Below are 17,236 nucleotides of genomic sequence, written 5' to 3'. Positions count from 1 at the left end.
GGAAGCTCCTCTTAGAGACGCGGCAGCCCGCGACTGCCTCAGAACAAAGCTGCCAGGAGCCTGTGCGCCCCCGCCGCGCCGCGCAGGGATTCCCGGCCGGGGGCGGGGCCGGGGCCGGGGCCGGGGGCGGGGCCGGGGGCGGGGCCGGGGGCGGGGCGGGGCCGAGAGGGGCGGGGCGTTGAAAGTCGCAGAAGGCGATCCCTCCACGGGGGCGGGGCCAGGGCGGGGCGGGGCCGAGAGGGGCGGGGCGTTGAAAGTCGCAGAAGGCGATCCCTCCACGGGGGCGGGGCCAGGGCGGGGCGGGGCGGGGCCGAGAGGGGCGGGGCGGGGCCGAGAGGGGCGGGGCGGGGCCGAGAGGGGCGGGGCGTTGAAAGTCGCAGAAGGCGATCCCTCCACGGGGCGGGGGCGGGGCCACGAGGTGGGCGTGGCGCGAGAGCTCTGGCCTGAGTATGTCCTGGGGTGCTCCGAGGCGCGGACCTCTGCGAGACGCTGGAGAGAGGGGGCAGGGCGGAGTCTTGGGCTAGATGGAGTGAGGCTGCCCAGCCGGTCCCTTTATAGATTTGGCTGAGTATTTTGGTCTTTTCTACAGCCGGGTATGAAATAGCACTCCTCCTTTGGCCCCCCGGCTGGTGCAGCAGTTGCTGCAAGCAAGTTTGAAAAGTTTGGATAGAGAGGGACGCTAGGCTCCGTGTCCGGGGCTGAGACCCCTGAAGCTGTTCCAGCAGGTGAGCACAGGTGCCCACAGCCCCTCCGAGCGTGGACGGGGTCATGGGCTTCCTGGCAGACAGCCGGGTGGGGGCCGAGGGGACAGACGAGTGCCAGCATCCTTGTTTGAGGGTAAAACAGGTGGGGCCGCCGGACAGCTTTTGTCACCTGCTGGAGGTGCACCAGGAGCACCTGGACACGGGTTGGTCTGAGGAGACCCAGCTGTCAGAGCTTGAACAGGTGCAGGCCCAGCGGACCCTTCTAATTGGCTTTCCTCAGCTGTTTCTGATCACGCCTCAGGCAGTATTTTGAAGCGGGTGAGAACATGGCTTAATTCTCCTGTGACCTCTGTGCACCCTGCGTCCAGCTGGTTTCCACTCTGGGGCGTCTTTATTTGGCTACCTGCTGAGTACCAGGATTTCTAAAATAGGCAGAATCTGGGGCCTGGGACTTCTCATCAGCCCTGCCCTGTCTGATTTTCCAGGCACCCTGATGGTGATTGGTCAAGTGCCTGCTGGAAACAGCAGAGAGGGTTGTGGGGGAAGACGGGTCCTGCCAGGGAATGAGGAGTCCCTGGGGTATTAGCTTGAAGGGAGACCCCTAGTTCCTCGGGGGCTGGGGTCTTTGAGGCAGGTGGGAGGACCTGAGCCTCCCATGGGGAGGCCCCTGGGACTGTGGCTGGGAGCAGAATAGGGACAAGCAGTCGGAGGCTGAGATGTCTTCCGTTGCACCTGCTTTAGCTAAGGTGCTGGCAGAATCAGGAGCTCCAGCAGGTGCCACAGACAGGGCAAAGGTTCAACTGTAAACACAAGCTTGATGGTCTGGTCGGAGCGGTGGGAGCAGGCGGTGAGGCCCTCCCAGCCCCTCCCTGGCTCAGCAGGTGTGCCTGCGTCTTCTGAACCACCACTGCTGATGCGTCCAGGTCTTCCCCATCCGCACACTCCAGGCAAGCTTTCCACATCCCAGCTTTCTTCCCCCTTCTGCCGCTGCCACAGGGAATAAAGGCTCCTCTGGGCCTGAACCGATGAGTGAGCTGCCCTGCAGCCCCCCTCGCCCCTGAGAGGACCAGGCTCCTGCCAGAACGCAGACACTGGGCTCACACACACAGATCCCTGGCTTGGAGGGCCACCACCTGCCACGCAGAGGCGAGCTGAGAGATGGCCCCTGTGTGTCTCCCCCTCTGCAGTGAGAGACCAGGGGACTGGAAGCACAGAGTAGGGGCTTCTGGAAAGACGATTCTGGAAAGTCTGCTGTCTCGCTTCCTTCCTGTTTTAGACTCTGCCAAGACAGATTAAACAGGACTAGAGCATTCCTGTCTATATCATCATAAACACACAGACAAACCTCTGACCCAGGATAAGGACACACACCTGCACGACTTCATTTTTCCCAATCACTCATTTTCTGTGTGCAATCATTAATGTCACAGGTGAACATCAGATGATTGGCAAACACACCCCACAGCTGCCTGTCTGGCAGGGGTGCGCTGCTCAGGGACTCCCAGGGCTTGGAGCAAGTGCTGGCCTAGAAACTTCCTTTTCAGATCTTGGGGGTAGGGGTCTCACCACACTTGTTCAGGCTGTCCCAGACCCCACTGAGTCCCCTGTCCCTAAGAGCTGAGACCCAGTCTTGTGATCGGCCAGGCACTGTCTCCCTGAGTGGCTCCTGGAGCCTTGGGTCTCTGCCTTCCCCACACTGGGTCACAGCCTTCTCATCTCTCTCTGCTGCCTGCAGGGGAATGTGCAGTTTTACCTATCCAATCCTGTGTTCTGGTCGCTTGTGCTGTGTACAGGATGCAGTCCTGGGATGTAGCCTCTTTATATCCTGAAGTTCTGGGGATAAGGGTCCCTGGTCAGCTAGCACAATCTTTTAAAATTGTTCAGTCTTCAGCATTTGTAATATACTTCTAGAAGAAGTCTTGGTGTTCTACGTTCCCACGTGACATTCATGTCCCACTCCTTACATTAGCCTCCTTGACACAGCTGGAAGAGATCCACTCTCCCAGGAGGAATCAAGGGGTCTCAACACCAGACACTCCCAAACTACCTCAGGCTGACCCTTTTCTGGGTCTCCCATGTGAGTGCAGGGTCCCAAGGCTTTGGGCTGCCTTTGACTGCTTTCCCAGGGAGCTGGATTGGAAGTGAAGCAGCTGGGACACAAACCAGCACCCATATGGGATCCCAGTGCATTCAAGGTGAGGACTTTAGCTACTAGGCTATCATGCTGTGTTCTGAAGCAAAAATTTAAAAAAAAAATCTAATGTTTCCTACTGTATAAATACAAAATCCCTTGAAAGAGTGGGGTGCATATAGCACGAGGGGTGTTCTCTAAAGTGGGAGCATACTCTAAGCTCCCATTCTGTAAGTTGTTGCTTTTCACCTGACAGTTTCTCTTAGGCACCAGTCTGTTGCTCCATTTCAGCCTGCCTCATTCCCTTAATGCCACTGTGCATTCCAGGTGTTTGTCTTGGCACGCTGCTAACATCAGGTGCCCATCATTGTGATATGCCATGCTAGCCCGAGCTTCACAGCTGCTCAGTGGACAGGTAGCTGTCTCCGTTTGTACAGCTTCACACATCTGTGTCACTCTGTTGTGTATCCATGTTTGTGCATGTTCAGGCAGAGTGAGGCAGAGTGAGGTTTCTAGCGGAACAAGGAAAATGGTTGGTGCAAGAGGTACACAACTTACATTTTAATAGATACATTTTTCTTGGCTTTCATAAACGTTAGAGCCTCAAGAACAAATATAGGCTAACACTAGTGTTTTGTGATTTTTGTAGTTAGAATGGCCATTACCAGAGTCAAAATAAGCAGGCAAGGTGTGCAGAAACAGGACACTAATACACTATTAGTGGGAATGCAAATTAGTACAACCATGGGGAACAGCATGGAGATTCCTCAATGAACTGTATGACCCAGCTGCTCCACATCTGGGCACATCTCAGGGTATGAAAGCAATGCCTGCACCCCCTAGTCCCCAAGTCTGCAGCACAATTCACAGTGACAAAGACATGGTGTCAACCTAGTTCCTCTGAGGATGAATGGACGAAGAAGGCATAGCTTACACATGTGGGATTTTACTGCACCGAATAGAACGATGAACTCCTGACACATGCAGTAAAGCAATGAGAGAGCATTATGCCAAGGGGAAGAAGCCAGACACAGAGAAGCAAACGCCATGTGTTTTCCTTCATATGTGGAAGTTCATAGGTATAGTGACAAAATATTCTATTACATAACAGCCTTTTTTTTTTTTTACTTCATGATCTTGGCCTTAAATTCCATTTGTGTGGCAATAATGTATTCACCCTTGCTTGCAAGAAAAATTGTGTGTATGCATGTGTGTGCTTGCATGTGTGTGCATGTGTGTGTTTTTCTAATTTGCAAGGCAGGGCTACAGAGAGAGAAGGAGAGATGGAGTGAGAGAGATCGTCCGTGCACTGGATCACTCCTCAGATGGCCTCAGTGGCCGAGCTAGGCCGCTCTGAAGCCAGGAGCCAGGAGCTTTCTCCAGGTCTCTCAAGAGGGTTTGGGGCCCAAGGACTTGAGTCACCCTCTACTGCCTTCCCAGGCCATTAGCAGGGAGCTGGATCAGAGGTAGGGCCACAGGGCCTTAAACTGGCACCCATTTGGGGTGCTGGCACTGCAGATGGAGGCCTAACCTAGTATGCTATGGCCCCGGCCCCATATTTCCTTTTCATATGTATACATGTATATGTGTTTATTTTACACACGTGTACATGTGTGCATGTTGTACATGTGGATGTGTGTTATACGTGTGTATATATATGCATATCAAAGAAGGATTGAACACAAAGCAATGTGTACTCTACTCTGAACAGGATTTATAAGAGAACATTTAGGAGGAAGGGGCCATCAAGGAGTCACATGCAGGGGGCATCAACCATCTGTTGGGTGTCACCATCAGCTGCTCCTCTCAGCCCGTCTGTTAACTTGGTTATTGCAAAAGGGGCATGTGCCAGGCACTCTGTGAGTGAGCCTGAGGTGAGTGAATGGTGCATCTGGCAGGGACCCCTTCTCCACTGTGAAAGTGGGCAGAGCCTGACCCCCCGCTCTCAGGGAGTCCTGGGCCCCAGGTCAATCAGTGACCGTGGGCAGCAACAGAAGGGTGGGGGCAGGGTACAGAGCCCCCTGCTCTGACTGATGGGTGCCAAGCAAGGGCTGGGATGTGGAGCAGAGAAATTGTGATGCCTAAAGTTCCCAGGGCCAGTCGTGCCTGCGCAGGAAGACATTATCCATCCCTTGTCCCTAAATGACATGGCTGTGTCTGTATTATAGGGATTACACATCCTCCCCCAGCTGCTCGGCAAGAAGCCATTGTCCCAGCTCCTGGCTTGGCAGTGTCAATTAGTCCAACAAACTGCCTGCGCTTGCATGCCCAGCCTAGCTTCACACAGACACACACACACACACACACACACACACACACACACACACACACACACACACGGGGAGCAGAAATATTTACAGAGTAGGAGTAAAGTGGAATGAGAGACTGAAAACCCAGGCAGACAGCAGACTGCCTGGGCAAGGAAGGGCTGCCAGGGGCCTCACTTGGGTTCCTGTGGTTGCGGAGAAGGCTCCCCAAGTGATGTCTCCAGGAAAGGTGAGAACAGCATGCTCAAAACACACAGGCCGGGGATCTAGGAGGCTTCTCTTCGGCTGTGTGACCGGGATGTGAATTCCTCACCCTGTCTGGCCCTACATATGGCTTCTGTTTCAGGTGATCCAGGATGCTGAGCCTGCAACCAAGCTGCTGAAGGCAAAGGTAGTCACTTGGACATAATCATGTGGGGTGCATGGTGGAGTCCCCCAGGGGTGGACAACAAGCTATGAGGGCCCACCAAGAGGGAAGGCAAGGCGGGGGCACAGGCCAGCTCTAGTGCCAACAGGACTTGATGTGTCCGGTGTCGGTGGTGGCTGGCTGGGCCCTGCTCTCCAACACGACACCTTCAGCCCCTGCCCTCTTTGGGCTGGACAGGGTGTGCATTGGGAAGAGGCAGCCAGGGTCTGTCTGTGCTTCTTCCGCCTTCAGGGCTAGATGGTCCCAGCGTATGCACTCTTACCACCCATGTGGGAGAACCAGAAGGAGCTTCTAGCTTTGGTCTAGACACACCCTGGCGTTTCTGGCCCTTTGGGGAGTAAACCAGAAGATGGAGACTCATTCTCTGTTAGTCAGTCTTTCAAATAAAATAAATGAATTATGAAATAAAAACACTAACTGACTATGATATACCTGCCAAGTGTCACACCCTGATGTCCACCCTGATACAGCCCACTAGCCCGAAGGTTGGCGTTAGACATGGTGGGTGCTGAAATCCCTGATGTCTCGTCAGGCGCAGACTCAGCCAGCGTTAAGCCCAGCTGTCCAGATCAGGGACTGGGATGAGGCAGAGCCCACAGCCGGGCAAGGGGGCAGATGCTGTCTTGCTGTCTGACTCCAAATGGGAGCAGGAAGCTGGTCAAATACGAAGGGAGAAGGAATAGGAAAGGGGATTTTTAAGCCACGAATGAAGGAGCAGATTGAGTTGAAGGGTCTAATGCGAGAAACAGCTCTGCCAGGAAAGATTTTTCTTAAAGGAAGTACCCAGGCCAGCACTCCCAAGCCTGAGCCTCTCCGAGCTCTGCCCAGACCTGCTGTCTTCCCAGCTCCCAACTCAGCCCCACCACTTCCAACACAAGCAACATTGACAGAGCCCAGACGCACTCTGCAGATCAGCCTAGGAAATGACCCTTCAGAGCCAAAGGCAGCAGGTGGAGGAAGAAGCCAAGAGGAGGAGGAGCTGTGGGAAAGTGGAGGACCCTCCCCACCCTGGCACGCTGGAGCCATGGGGCCTGCATGGTCCCTCGTGCTCGGGGCAGGCCCCCCACCCTCTGCTTTTCTCCTTACTTAATGGCTCCCTTCTTTCTTGGGGCACAATGCAGTGAATGAGACCAAGACTCCAGGCCGGGCAGGACATGCTTGCATTGTGTGGGTTATAATGAGGGCTTTCGAGCACCATGGGCCCCACCACATGGGAGTGTAATGGCCAAAGAAGCTCTGCTGGGGCTGGGGCAGAGTTTTCTGGGACCGTCTGAGAAAGCAGTTCTTAGGGTGCTCAGCCCCCAGGGTAGGTTCTGAGAAGGCCAGGCTGCCTGGGGGTCCTGTCCCCCTGCCCCGTCTCCTGCCACTGCTGCGTCTAAGCCAAGCCCTTGCTATGGGCTGTTTATGATTCCACACACCCCCCCAACACCAAAGTAGCTCCCCTCGACTCTCCCATCCTTCCCTCGACTCCCCCATCCTCCCCTTGACTCCCCCATCCTCCCCTCCCCTGCCCACCTTGTGGAGTCTAGGGCCAAGACTGGGGTTGTGGCAGCACAGCTGGGCAGTTGTCTGGCTCCCACACCAACTTACTGTTTTGGGACTCAGCCGCCACATCTATAAAATGAGAGGATTTTAACACTTCATATTCACTTTGAAGATATTCCTTCCAGGATACAAGGATTTGTGCAACGTGAGAGTTCAAGGTGCTTTGTTCAAATGGCAGGGATGGGACTGGCAGTGTGGGGGGGGTGTTGGTTAAGGCATGGAAACAGTCTTCCACTTTCGCTTCACAAGTCACCATTGTGGTTTTCAGTTACTGCTTAATGTTCCAAATAGAGATATTAAAATGGTATATTGCTGGTGTGTGTCTCATTGTCTGTTTTTGTAGTACCTAAGTCTAGTATTATATGCAAACACATGAGCATTTAACTCATACACAGAATTACTGGCATTCCACAGCCTGCTGCATGCAGGTGTATTTCAAATCTTTTTAAAGATTTATTTTATTTTTATCAGAGTTAGAGAGAGAGAGAGAGAGAAAGAGAGAGAGAGAGAGAGATCTTCTATCCGCTGATTCATTTCCCAAATGTCTGCAATGGCCGGAGCAGAACTTGTGCAAAGCCGGGAGCAAGGAGCTTCTTGTGGGTGTTCCATGTGGGTGGCCCATCCTTTGCTGCCCCCCAGGCCATGAGCAGGGTGCTGGGTCACCATGGAGCAGCCAGGACTCAAACCAGCACCCATGTGGGATGCAGGAGCTGCAGATGGAGACAGCCTGCCACACCATTGCACCATTGCACCTGAGCCAGCAGCTCAGAATGAACCCAGTCAGAGAGAGAGAGAATGCCTGCAGCAGCCAGAGCTGAGCCAGGCTGAACCCAGGCTGGAACTCCATCCAGGCTCTGCTGGAGGCGGCAGGGTTCCAGCCTCCTGAGCGACCACCCTGCCCCTCAGGCTGCACACTGGAGGGAAGCTGCAGTAGAGCCAGGCAGGGAGCCTGGGTCCTCCTCTGTGGAAGACAGGTGTCCCCAAATGAGGTCTTAACTACAGGCCAATACCTGCCCTCTGGCTGCTTGCAACGAGGTAGTCCACAGGAAAGCACGGCCCCTCCAGGCTGCCTGGCGGGAAGGTGGGGAAGGCAGACAGTGGGGCATCTCTGCTCACAGCCATGTTGTCCTATACCAGGAGCATCTCCTGTGAGACACAAGTTCCCAAATAAAATTGCTGAGCATGCCACGCTGGGAGCAGCAAGGAGTGGCCGTTCTGAGCATGAGGCCTGTGACCGCCCAGGTTCCCCACCGTGAAGCCCACGCTGGCAGCTGCCTCCACCAGCTGCAGCCTCTCGCAGGCGCCATCTATTGCTGCTTGCCTAGAGCCTGGCACTCTCGCAGACAAAGGGAAACCTGCCTGTCCCTCAGGGCAGCCCAGGCAGGCAGTTCACACTCCCGAGCTGCCTGCCCGACCCTCCTCATGTTAGCAGGACCCAAGAAAGAAGACGATGCGTGTAAAGTATGCGCCGCCTGCAGAAGCCTCGCGTCAGTCATCAGGGCAGGTTCCCGGGGGCACAAGTGAAGTTCACACATTTGGGGTTTGGGACAAGGTCAGAGGGTAGCTGGAATTCACAGCTTCTGGAACCTCCTGTCCTAGTGTCTGGGGTTTAACCCTGCCAGCAGGCCCCAAGGTCACCGAGGGTGAGGTGGCACTGTTCTTAGACAAGCTGGTGAGGAATGTCAGTTTTATTACGCACAAGTTAAAAGGTTCTTAAGGTTAAGGAAGGGGAGGGCAGGAGGACGTCTTCCAGCAGTTTCTCCCCCACCGTCACCACCGCCTAATAATGACACGCCTATTCCTCTTGACCTTCCAGTCATGTCAGAGTTCTCGTTCCGCTGGCTGGACTCGCAGGTCCCGGGTGGGTGCGCGCTAAGCCACTCCCACCAGACGGCACACAGAGACAGGGCTGTTGCCCTCCCTAGTGCTGAGCAGGAAACAGGCTCAGTTCTCAACCAGAAAGAAGCAGGAGGCCAGGGGTTTGGGCTGCAGGTGCCTGAGGCTCGCCCACCTCCATCCAGGACCCTCAGCGCGCAATTCCATTCCAGGCAGGAAGAGGTGTGAGACCTGCTCCCGTGCTGGTGGGAGGGGTCTCTCCAGCCCTGGGCTGGTGGGCTAACTCAGGGGGCAGATCCAAAACTGTCTCCTGTGAGCCAAGGCTTAATGAGAAGAGGAGGAGCAGGAGGAGGAGAAGTGGGGCGGGAGAGGGCAGCAACAGTGACGGATGCCAGCAGGTTCTTCACAGCGGCGGTGGTAGGATCCATGCAGAAACACTCCCGGCACACAGGCGACCCAGGCGGGGTCTCCTGAGCCTGCTGGCACAGGGGCGTTGTCCAGCAGATCACTGAAGAGCACAGCCAGATCCAGCGAGCTATCGCTGCAGGGGCAGGGCGGGGATCAGAGCTGCAGGCTGTGGAGCAAGGGCCAGACTGCCCATCTTTCAGTTCTCCTTGGAAAGTGAGAGGAGAAGAGGGCACGGAGCCTGAGGCGTGAGGGAAGGATTCTGGCAGGAGCATTGAACCTTGAACTCTTTCCTGGACCCTGCAGGGCAACAAGGTTCAGCCCGGTGCCTTCCGATCCTGGTGTTCCGAATGAGGCTGTCCAGGGAACCTGGAGGACGAGACACAAGCTCTGGCCCAGCCTCTAGCTGAGCCACAGCACCCACATAGCTTCGTGAAGCCAGTTCACTCAACACCGCTAAGCTTCCTACACTCATGTGCAAAGCCCAGGCTGCAACTGGCTAGCTTATCCATCTGCACTCAGGGCATTCATGGTATCTGCAGCTATTGGTACCATGGGTGCAGGTTTCATGAGGAGCTGAACCATTGATAGTCACATGCCTGACACTGCAGAAGGGGCCAGCAAAGGGTTCTGCACGTGCAGGTGCTGCCGGGGAATGTGAGAAATGACCCAAAAACAGTCTGGGGTGTGAGTGTGTGTGTGTCTCGGGGGTGGGTTGGCAGGGTGCATGGATCTCTGGGCTTCCCCTGTTTCCAGGGCTGAGCTTCCAAGGGGAGCTTTCCTCGGGACTCACAAAAGCCCACACCTGCACACCCAGCAAGTCTTCAACACTGGGAAATCAAATCCAGAATCCATGGGTAAAACTGCGGCAGCAGGAGAAAGAGGTCCAGCCCCAGGTTCTCCAGCCAGCGCCTCTGCCAGGCCCCATTCCTGGTGGAAGTCTGCCCTCTGGTGGGAAGCATGGATATGGACTGCTGGCCAGACGTGCAGCAGCACTCTGAATAGGGAGGAACTGTGTTTTGTGACGGAGAGGCTCAGCAGCTCCAGTTTGGAGGGCCAACCCAATGGACCGCTGCAGGAGGCACCTCTGGCCTCTCCCTGGCCCAGGTCGTTACTGTTCTCTCTGACAGGATCCCTTTCAAATAAATACATCTTTAAAGAAAAGGACAGTGGTCACTAGAGGTGGAAAAACAGACCCCCAGATGGGGCCTGAGGTGACCTGGAGTTCACGATGATTTACTAGATGTTTTATAAGGCGCAGGGTCCCAACACAAAGAAACAGCAGCTGTGTAAAGGGGCTGGATGGCCTGAATTGATCCTTACGTTGTGTGCACAGAAGCATGTCTGGTGAAACACCTTGGGATAAGACCTGTTTCTGTAGAGCCACGACACGGGCTCTCTAGGCTGATCTGTCTGCCAGGGCCACGGCCCTGCGCTCCAAGCCAGGACTCAGACCCAGCCTTGTTGTGTGTCACATTTGCACAAAGCAGGAGGGACACACAGGGAAGCCAGAGCACCACACGGGGTCTTGCCTCAGCTTTCCAGACACCCCACCGCCCGGCAGAGAGCCCCTTCGACCTTTCTGGAAAAGCTGGGTCACATGGTTTCCTGGGCTGCCTTAGCAGACAGAGCCAGGAAAGAGGCTAGAAGGGGCTGTGGGGCGGACAGCCGCTAAGGAAGATGCCTGGGGTTTTATTTCCTAAAGAGGGCTCCTCTAAAGTGGACCCACTCGCTCAAGCTCTGACCAGTTCCTGGAACCTTACATCAACAAACTTGCCTGAAGCAGTGTGTGGGGGGCAGGGGTCTAACCAGTTCATAAGATGCCAAGGAGGACAGCACAGCCCATGCCAGAGCGCCCAGGTTGCACGCCCAGCTCTGGTCCAGATTCCAACTTCCTGCTCATGGGTACTCTGGGAGGCAGAAGGTGATGGCCCAAGTTCTCGGGCGCCCACTGTTCACATGGGAGACCCAGAGTTCCTGATTCCTGACTTTGAACTAATCCAAATCTTTGGCCATTTGGGGAGTGAGCCAGTAGGTGGAACATCTCTCTCCTTCTTTCTCTCTCTTTCTGCTTTTCAAATAAACAAATAGACTGCTTTAAAAAAAAATAGTGTATTGTTCGTCAGTCACAAGTGAGGCACCGAGTGAGGCGGAGGCTGCTGGGCGGCTAGAGTGCACTCATGCCAGAGTCAAAACAGGAGTGTCTTCAAGCTCGGCTGGCAGATTCTGACAGTGAAGTGGACAATAAGTTCAAGAGGAAAATGCAAGTTGCTCAGGAAAAGCCTGTGGAGAAGCAGAAGACAGCGAGACCTCCCGACTCCTCTCCCCGCACGGCAGCAGGGACCACAGCGTGCTCAGACTGGGAAAGGAGGGACCTGGGTGTCCGAGTCTTCTCCCTGCAGAGCAGCAGGACCACAGTATACTCAGACTGGGAAAGGAGGTGCCTCGGTATTGAGACTTCAAAGGGAAAGTTCTAGAATTATATTCTAGAATGTTGGATGGATTCAGAAGGTGAAAGGTAACCAGGAAGAAAAGGCATTTCCTTCAACCCAGAGCAGCAGAGCCAGCTGCAGGAACGGATTTCTGACATCAGTGATGCCATAAGAAGACTGTAAAATCCGAGCCATGGGAGACCAGAATGTTCTAGTGTTTTAATGTTTTTACATTGGCTTTTATTTTCCTATTGTTGTTTTCCAACCTGTTGCGTATTTGGACTGCAGATGAACAAGTTTTTGTTCTGCATTATTAGAAATGTTCTGGATGAAGCTAAAAAGTAGCGTATTAGGTTTTGTCTTTCCACGGACATGAATTTCTCAAGGCTACTAGGTAGAAAGAAAAAGGCTTATTTTGCTCCCAGTTGTGGAGTTCAGAGATTGAGCAGCAGGGGGCAGCCTTTGGCCCTGACTGGAGCTGCTGGAGAACCACAGAGAAAGCCCTGAGCTCCAGTTGCACAGCAGCCTTCTTCAGAGCCAGGAACACCGGCCCTGCGTTCTGGCATGGGCTGTGCTGACCCTGGCGGCCTGAGGTCCTCCCACAAGGCCGCTCCCCTACAGCTCCTGTGCCCCGGGACTACACCTTCAGCATAAGGGGCTTTGAGGACACAACCTTCTGACCACAGCAGAGGTACCCATATCGTAAGGGTTGCTGGGAGAAGCACAAGCTTGCCTAGTTGTACTCCAGCTGCACAGCCAAGAGGGAGGAGTGGACCATGCCTTCCCCCGCAGGGGGCAAGAGCCCTCGGGCAGGTGTGAGGCAGGTGGGGACAGTGAGGCTAAGGGTGTGGACGTGACAGGGCCCGCCACAGAGAGAACTCTCGGGCCTCCCAGACTGCCTGTCCAGCGGCCCTCGAAAGTGGCTGGGTTAATTACTTCTGGAGGGAACAGTGGGTTTTCATCTTCAGGTTAATGCTCTGCCCACATGCCAGGGCCCTTTCCTACCCGGCCACAGCTTGAGGCCCTCTGCTGGGCCTCATGGGCTCCCAAGGCTGCACAGGCAAACCCCAGCACCAAGTCCTCCTCCAAAGGGCTACTTCCTGCAGAAGAGACCCCACGGCTTGTCTGTGCCGTATAGGGACTCACAGGGCACACCCGCAGGAACCCAGCCATACCTAGCCACTCCCCGTCTGCTCACTGGCTCTCCCCTGCTTCCAGCCTGACAAGGGTGAGTGGAGGAGGCGGTATTGGAAGAGCTAACTTTGTGCAAGTGCCACGATCCCATGAGCCATCCTTGAGAAAAGGCATTGCAGGACGCGCAGACACAGATCCAGCCATGTGACTTGCAGAGGGCCTGTGCGCGTTGCCCGAAGTGCAACAACTGTGGCGTCTGCTAACAACCTTAGGTACACTTAAAGTGTCTTTAGAGAGGAAAGAGATGGATACGAAATAAAAACAGAAAATTATCAAAAATTAGTAGAGAAAAAAATGCCAAGGTGATAAACTTTAAAACTGTGTCCTTGAGCCAAACCCACCCTCTCAGCACTTTCAAGTCCTATTCTGTTCCTAACTTGTGGTTACTGTGAGGGCCGCTCAGGACAGCCTGGGCAGGAGCAGGCGCGGTGCACCCAGAGGGGGCAGCAGGGGTCCCCCACTGCACCACCCCTTAAGCCTGGATGGGGAACAGGCGCAGTGCACCCAGAAGGGGCAGCAGGGGTTCCCCACTGCACCACCCCTTAAGCCTGTTTAACTGTCTGTAACTTGTCACTTCAGTCCATGGAGTCTCAAAATATTCAATGAGAAATTCCAGAAGCGAACAGTTCGTTGGTGCTGTGGTGTGCCCTACCGAGTGGTGCCATGACCCTCTGCCCTGCCCTGCCCCGCCCTGACAGGGTGTGGTTCACACCCTGTGTAAGTGCCACTCGCTTGGCAGTGGCTTAGGGCTGGTCCTTAGATCTGCTCTGCAGTATCAGGCTTCCACTTGGAGGTCTGAGAGCCACCCCTGTGGGCAAGGGGATGGCCACGGTTGCCCCCAGACTCAGTCCCCTCCCACCTCATCACTGCTCTAATTCACTCTTCCCGGCCCGACCCCCTCCCTCCTTGATGCCAGGCCAGCTATCCTGCTGAGCCCGAGGCTGAGCAACAGGAAGAGAACACGTAGAAATCTGCAAACAGCCAAGAGACCAACGTCCCTAGGGCCAGCGCTTCAGTCCCTGGAGTATGGAAGCCGGCCTCCACGAGCGGGGAACAGCTGGGAGCTTGCTAGCACCGCAGCCAGGGCTCCACTCTCAAGGAGCTTCCTCTCTCTCTTACCCTCCAAGTGAGACGCCACGATCTGCCAGGCTCACTCAGACACCGAGCTTAAGGCCAGCCGCGGCCGTTTCTCAGGGGAGAAGGACAGCTGGTGCCTACAGGTTGGGCCTGGCCTGGATGCCAATCGTTATCACTGTTATCGCTTCTGCTGCCTGTTGGTACTTAACACATCCACATTAATTACCATCATGTTTACAGTTTCATGCTCAAGGTCACAAATGCAGACTGGCTCCCTAAGACCCCCCTCAGAGCACACACACACATCCACAGGATCCTGCCACTGCGGCTGAGAGCAACCCCCTGTTGCTGCCACACACACACACACACACACACACACACACACACGAGCAGGTGCATCTCCATGCACCACAGTTAGTGCCACCCCCGTTGCACCCCTGTCTACAAGCTGGCATTTCTGCTGTGTCTTCTTCCTCATTTTCAGTCCTTTCCTGGTCTCTTTGTAAGTTTGAGTTTCCATCTTCTGCTTCAGGACAGCCCTGATTTGGATGTGGAGGGAGGAAAGGCTGTGCTGAGGAGGTGGGAAGGGGCTGGCTGAGTCATCGCGGAGCAGGGGCGAGTGCAGCCATGCAGGCTGGGAGGATCGGTCTCCCTCATCCCCCGCAGGACTCACTCCGGCCCCACGGTCCACCCCCAGAAAACGCCACGGCTAACGTGGCCTCCCTCTGCTCAGCATTCCAGGCCACCTGCTGCCGGCTGCTGCTCCCTCACAATGACTCACTGCCATTTATAGTCCAGCGAATAGCTATTGCGTCTATTGTATGCCAGACACAGCACCGAGTCCCAGAGGGATGGAGACATGGATGTCACGCAGTCCTGCGCTCCTGTGGCTGATGGAGGCTGTGAAAAGGAGCCTGTCTCCCAGCGAGCAGACAGGAGGTGGAGTGCCCCCCAGGACAACCTGACCGTGGGAACCTTGGGTGAGCCACCCAGTGGCTGTGGCCTGGGTGTCCTTGCCCATCCCTCCCCGGGGCATTGAGAGGCAGGGTGAAGACACTGCTGGGGGCTGTTGGCTCTCAGACTCACACCTTGCTTGATGTCTTCAGCTGAGCTGTGGGGAGTTTGGGTCCTGGTCACTGACATCCAGTAGGGATGGTCAGTGCGGAACCAAGGAAGAGAAGACATTAAAGAGGCTATAGGATATCTCCCCCACCGCCTGCTTTTTCGTAGTTCAAGTGGCATCGTCTGCCCTGGCTGCACCTCCTCCACAGTTCTAGCTTGGTCAGCTGCCGCAGAGCTCTCGGTTGCCAGAAAGCACAGGGTTCCCTGCTGTGCTGTTGGGACTGGCTTATGTCCCCAGATCCAGTGCAGGAGGTCCTCCTGAGGCTCCCCACTCCACCCTCCTCTTTGGCATTGTAGCTCTTTAATTAATTCTTTGCCATTGCAGGCTGAATCAGGTCACGCTAGAGTGTTTATGTTGAAGCTATAACTCCTAAATGCCCCAGAATGGGATTGTATTTGGAAATCAGGTACTTGCTGATGGAAATAATTCAAATGAAGTCAGGCTGCGACAGGTGGACCCCTAATCCCACATGACTGATATCCTAATGAGGGAATTTAGACGCAGATACACACACAGGTAAGGGCAGACCTGGGGTGATCCTTCCGCAGGCCACAGCATCCCAAGGTCAGCCAGCACCGCCCAGGAGCTGGGGAGAGCCTGGGCGTAGTCTCCCTTCCGGTCTCAGGAGGGCCCAGCCCTGATGATACCTGCAGCTCAGATCTCTGGCTATAGGGCCATAGAAGAATACAAGGCTGTGCTTGAAGTCACTCCCTGTGGGGGTCGTTCTGGCAGCTGAGCCTCTCTTGGAGACCCTCGGGGTGTTTGGCCTCCTTGGTGTTTGTTGTGTTCAGATCAAACCTAACAGAACCCAGTGAATGCTGTGAGGACTGCATTTGGCACATGGTACACAGACGAGCAGGAAGTGCAGGGAGGATGCAACAAGCAGATTAGCAAGCTGAAAGCCAGACCCCTAAGCAGAGCTCAACCAAAATACATTTGGAATTCACTGGGTTTCAAGTACATACAAGGAACTGGAGGTAGGGGAGAGGAGAGAGAGAGAGAGAGAGAGAGAGAGAGAGAGAGCACTCCACAGGCTTACCAGTCAGTGTGAGACATGACCCAGTGGTTTATTTGCATAGAACACAGCTTTTCCTTAGTGTAGCCACGACACCAGTCTTCATTAGCACAGAGGAGCCAAAACCCCAACTCTGATACCCGCGGTTGCTTGCACCACTAATTGGCTCTGTAACCACAGGACGTTCTTGCTTTTCAGTTCCTGGAAATGTAAGAATTTTGTCATTGCCACAGTGTCACTCCCTGCATCATACTGCCCCAACAGCATTCACCCCAGGACTGAGCCCTGCCTGGGTGCTGCATCGAGGAGTGGATAGTACCTTCCAGGTCACACAACCAATAGGAACTGGGGAAGGGACCCCTGCAGAACAGTGATAAAAGGAACTGGACTTCCCGGACTGGTGTCCGCCTCCTCCTGGCTTTCAGGTTGGAGGAAGGGGCCTCAAGCCAAGGCCTGCAGGGCCCCGCAGCAGCTGGACAAGGAGACGAGATGCAGCCCTGGGGCCTCCAGAAGTAGCAAGCCCTGCTGCTAAGCTTGAACTCCCAGACTCCACAACCCCAAGGCAACACAGTCATGTTCATTTCAGCCACTGAGCTTTCGGCTATTTGTCTTTCTCAACCTCCTCACTTTCCTGGTCTCCTCTCCATTGTGCCATGTTCAAGAACATGGAACACAGCGCTCCTCCTCCCTACCTGGCTACCGAGTAGAAACGCGATCCCAGCCACAATCCCAGACTCTGAAAAGGAGAACTGAGACATGGGCAGCGAGCATCAACACCCCGCATGACCTGGTGTCCCACAAGGATGTGGCCTCCGGAAGCTATGATCTCAGCTCCACGGATGTGGGTGATGGACGCTGCGTTGGCCCTCAGCCTTCTCCAAGGTGGGCTGAAGATGCTCTGCTGGGATCTTCTCTTCTCCTTGCTGCCTTCTGCCCTGCATGGTCTCTGGCATTTTGGGGGGGTTGAATCGGAGACACTTGGTTGTGGGTCCAGACCAGTGCACACTACATGATCCTGTGCAAGTGGTGAAAGCCTGCTAGCCTCATCTTGCTCACTGGGAAATGGGGATGATCTCAGTA

At 55.0% G+C, this 17,236-nt stretch overlaps 1 pseudogene; it reads left to right on the top strand.

The window, feature by feature from the left end:
- Nucleotides 1-11,495: 11,495 nt before the first annotated feature.
- LOC121161856 lies at nucleotides 11,496-11,930 on the top strand (annotated as a pseudogene).
- The last annotated feature ends 5,306 nt before the right edge of the window (nucleotides 11,931-17,236 follow it).

This window comes from Ochotona curzoniae, unplaced genomic scaffold (genome assembly GCF_017591425.1).
Source record: "Ochotona curzoniae isolate NIBS_2020 unplaced genomic scaffold, NIBS_Ocur_1.0 contig_4895, whole genome shotgun sequence".
NCBI lineage: Eukaryota > Metazoa > Chordata > Mammalia > Lagomorpha > Ochotonidae > Ochotona > Ochotona curzoniae.
Note: the sequence above shows the minus strand (reverse complement) of the source record. Positions and strands in the feature narration are given on the sequence as shown.